The 4,968-nt window shown below is 32.1% G+C and overlaps 1 non-coding gene across 1 annotated transcript; it reads right to left on the bottom strand.

Moving 5' to 3' along the window:
* Positions 1-482: 482 nt before the first annotated feature.
* Positions 483-555, bottom strand: TRNAR-UCG (transfer RNA arginine (anticodon UCG)). Its single transcript has one exon. It is a non-coding gene; the product is annotated as a tRNA-Arg (tRNA).
* Positions 556-4,968: the final 4,413 nt, after the last annotated feature.

The raw sequence follows: 4,968 nt of genomic DNA, 5'->3' as shown, positions 1-4,968 counted from the left end.
TGCACCTTCAAATAGTGCCAAATCATCAAGCTACCTGCGCCTTCGTCAGCTCTGACAACAGTGCACATTATAATATATGTACAAAACTATAAAAAATAAATGAAGAGTCTATTTATGCCAATAATAGAGCGATAAATTTAAAAAACCTGAATCAAATAAATACAAAAACAATGCAAAAAACAATTTTCTCAGACAGATCTAAGTGATTTGCAAACAAAAATGAATAATAAAACAGTCACGTGCCTTTTAGCACGAGATGCATTGACAATAGAATTATTACCACTCAATCGAAAAGAATTAATATGTATAAACTTCATTTATAAAACAATTAAACGTAAAAATCTATGACTATAATGACTTTGAAACTCAGAATACTTATATCCTAGGAAACTTTTCAGTTGAAATTTTCACGATTGCGTAGTAAAGTTCTATACAAAAATATCCTAAAAATGTTCAGAAAATGTCAAAAAACTTCCACCGAACGACCGTGACAGGACTCGAACCTGCAATCTTCGGATCCGAAGTCCGACGCCTTATCCATTAGGCCACACGGTCAGTACTAGTGAGCGCGAAATAGGTCATTGAATCCCGCGAGACAAGCCTCCCGCGCGTGACGTCATACCTGACGTCACAAGGTCGTTCACCTCTCGCGGCCTCAGTACGGTTTTCCGATAATTTCGTTTTCACTTGCTTTGTATGACGCGACTGTGCGTTTTACAAGGCCATTATACTGTTTGTACGCAGCACATACATACAAAAAAATGTATTTGTCAATCAAATACGTAACTTTAAAATGTATTTGAGTTGTCTAAACATCACAAACTTGGTTTAAATCAACAAACCAATCGTATAATCAAAAGGTTAGTATCAGAATACAAGCAAAATTCATTCATAAATCACATAACGCTATCCTTTTCTAACTCCATTGAAAATAGGGGGACGAAACATCCATTGTGAAACGGACCGTCATTGTTATCTCATTCAGTGTTAGATCGTATAATCTAATGTACACTCGTAAATACACATACACATAAAATACATATAACTGTGGTAGATAACAAACTCATTATAAAGTCAAATCTTATCAAATCTAAATACCTACATAATGTATTGGTACATAATGACTGAATGACTGAAAGAAAATCTGAAAACTACTAACACTACAGTCCAAACAATTTGAATTATAACTGTAGAATGAATACGAAAATGTCTGCATATATTATAATCGATTTCAAGTAAAATATATTTTTTGCATTATTTTGGAGCTGCAACTTGCGATTTAGTCTTCAAGCACAGATTTTTTTTAGTGCAAATTCACTAATTTTATGGCAAGTAGGTACTAAGTTGGTTATTATTGATTCGTAACCGGGTACATACTTTGGTATAGATTTCTGTACAAAATTTATTGTTATGACTTACATATTACAGAGCAGATTTTAATATTTTCGTGTTTAGTCGGTTTATTTTTGCTTTTGGTGCCTTGCACTAAGAAATAAAAAAAATGGTAAGGAACTTCAAGTACAATGTTCACTAAACTGTTATTACTTAAGTCAATAACATAAAAGAATAATAGGTATTGCTGTAAATATTTGTTTAATTAAATATTATGACATCATTAAACATCAGCATAAATATACCTGAAATAAAACATTTGAATTTCATAAATTAGATAAAAAACAATTAGAAAACCTTACATCACTCGATTGGAACATATAAAAAAAAGTCGGTAGTCCCCTATTTACAAATGAAAAAGAAATCATAGGTTCATCCGCCTGAAAACCCCAACAAATTTCCTTTTCCCAGCATGAGGGTTCAAACCCACATTGCGTTACCTAGAATATTAATTAGCCTACATAATTATGCTATTGTGTATAATATCTTTAGTGGATAATTGATGGAGTACTTGTGATGTAAATGTATCATTGTAATGTTTATTTTAATTACTGAATGACAATGATTATGTTGTATAATACTGTGACATTGTGTAATATATCCTTGAATATCTAGAATATATAATTTTTCTGCTGAATGACGAACATTTGCTGTGCGGAAGACAATTGAAACGCTGGGACGCCCTAGAAAAATCGATTCAGTGATATCCTGCAAAAAGGTCAGGTGCGTAGTACTCGTAACCGGCGGACCTGTATGAAGAAGGTGTATGGATGTAATTATTAAATAATGGATTAATTATAATTATTATTATGCTTTTCATATAAAATATGCAAACGTGATTATTTATTTATGTTGACCTGCTGCACAGTTAAATTAAAAACAAAACATCTATGATTGCAACAATTTTTTATGTTTTGCCCTGATTTCTGTTATAATTCACACGTTACATCATTGCATTATAGAAGCATTTCAAAACTACAATTCAATTATGTTTGGCTATATGGTATAGCGCTGGACATCTCTCATATTTCTCAGGAACTTTTATTTGTCATAAATATAGTCCTTTAAAGCCTACGTGTAGAGCGCACTAATTCTACCCGATGCTTAATCATCTGCAATTGGCTGATTCATGAGTGATTAATTTATACAGGTATACGTATGCTTTGCAAATCTTGAAATATTTCAACTGTTTTAAGTACTATCTATCATTATCTAGTCAGTAAAACAACACCTGTTCTACAATGACGTGTTAGAATGATGTCATACGACGTCACTTATCGCGTCGGCACGGAACAAACGCAGTGATAAACAAATCAGTTTAAAAATATATCGTTTCCTTTACATAGCTTAGTCATAAATTGAATGGACAAGTCAATAACAGTTTGTAATGCTTATGCGAGTAATATAAAGTACTATGTAAATGCTGCAGTGTTTTTGAGAATAGTTGAATTTTTTACCAGACTACTCTGAGCTGTGTAGTTTTGGTTTCGAGCTCTTCGAAAAACCTTCGACTGGATACTTAAGAAAAAAATAAACTAAAAAACTGCCTTTTCAGTTTTTTAGTTGAACTTTGAAACGTTTTTTTCATGTTTGTAAGTTACAGACACAAGAGCAATAATTTTATGGAGGTCTCCATTGTCGTGCACTACCGATAGCCTTAGTGGATGACGTAGACGGTAAGTTTTTCTTCATGGATGTATTTAAAGCGTAATTGTCATAAACGTTCTAGCCTAAACAATGATATCTAGTAGGGATCTTTATTTTTCACCAACTATAACTAAAATATATTAAAATGCTTGTAATTACTGTAATAAGTAGTAGTTTTTACACCACAATAAAAGGATTTAGCTAGAAACCCGTGACAATCATGGATCAATTGAAAGACAAAACAATTATTCTCATGGGATAATCGATTCACGACACGCGAGTAAGTGAAAAAAAACACATGAAATCTGCATGCAGTGACTTTGTAGCGACGTTTTTTAATATTTACATTTTAAGGTCATGTTTGTTTTTCAGGAAGGAAGCTGAAATACTATGTATTCGCGTATTTCGTATAAATATTTTTCAGATCTATAAGGTAACATAATTCCCTAGAAACAAGAACATTTCAGAATCGGCGCATTTACAGGATAGTTGAAATAAAAAAAATCGCAATGATACTTATGTAGTTCCAAGAACCGATCCAGAGACCTTATAATTATTTATCTGATGAGAACTGTCTATGATATCGTACCATCTTCATCTTACATTAATTATACAAACATGAAAAAGTGTTTTCTTTGTATCCACTAGAAGCTCTTTGGTCACATGCATTGCTTGTATCATTGAGATAGTCAAAGTCCGAGGTAATCTTAAATATTAAGATTGCAAAATCACGATGTGTCATTTGTATTACGCGTACGTGTTTACAAAGTTACGTCAGTCGGCGTGAGTTTTTTACTAATGTTTATACAAAAACTGTCTGGTTAGTTGTGATGAGTAAATTATAAATAAACAGTGTGTACGGCTGTTTGTGTTTTGGGTACGGTTTTTTCTTAGTAATCGGTTTATTTGAGCTTATTATTGTTTTTGGAGATAATTGTTTGTTGTGGGTTAAAGTGCTTTAAAACACGTTTGAATTCAAAATATAATTTAAGGAAAATATTAAATATTAGGTATATTGTTTTCAAAGATCCTGTTTAATTTTGTATTCTTATCTGCAGAGAAAAGTAATAAGACAATGGAATTAGCCTTTTGACATAACTAGGTGTACAAAAAAAAGTTTAAGGTCTACTCCATATGACTTTCTGTTACAAAATCTATACAAACTACTATATATACTAACTATACTATATACATATAACTACTTATACTACAGATCATAAAGTTAAGTTTTAGGTTTACTCCATAGAATCTTCACTGGGTCGCTAAAACAAAACTTCTGTTAGAAAATCTGAACATAATTAAAGAACAACCACCTAGAAATGAAATCTCTCTATTATTTCCTATCCCTTAACAGAAAATAGCCACGCAATTCTAAATGCATTTCAAATCAAGAGAGGAACGTGGAGGATATAGAATATGTCACTGAGATGAGCTGCAGTTCCTGTTTCATTGTGCGGACGCCATTGTCTTTGCGCGCTCGACTGTTACGCCCGTCTAATGTTAGTGCCGACGGAACAGATGGTGTTCTTTGAAATACATTCAGTTAATTAACACGATTACTTATAAGTACTAACTATTTAAGAATATAATAACACAGAGATTCGAGAAATAATCTCCCAAAACCCATCACCATCTCTATAGATTCCGTAAAGTCGAGTAGATATCGAGAATTTGGTTCAACTCTCCTATAGTAATTTGCGAGATTACGTTTTTTGAAGTAATTTTTTTCGATAGTTTAGTGTCAAAAATACTGCTACTACTCTCATAAAAGTTATTTAAGTAGCATTTTTATAGAACTATATAAATGGATTCGCATCCTTTTTTCACGTCTTGTCTTATGCACTACGAACTTTATTGTTTTTACAGAACTTTATCCTGAAATTAGTTTAAATTACTTGAAGTTCTCTTAAGAAACTCTCCTTCTTTGTC

This window comes from Anticarsia gemmatalis, chromosome 20 (genome assembly GCF_050436995.1).
Source record: "Anticarsia gemmatalis isolate Benzon Research Colony breed Stoneville strain chromosome 20, ilAntGemm2 primary, whole genome shotgun sequence".
In the NCBI taxonomy this organism is placed as follows: Eukaryota; Metazoa; Arthropoda; class Insecta; order Lepidoptera; family Erebidae; genus Anticarsia; species Anticarsia gemmatalis.
The sequence above is the reverse complement of the archived record's forward strand: the minus strand, read 5'-3'. Positions and strand labels throughout refer to the sequence as shown.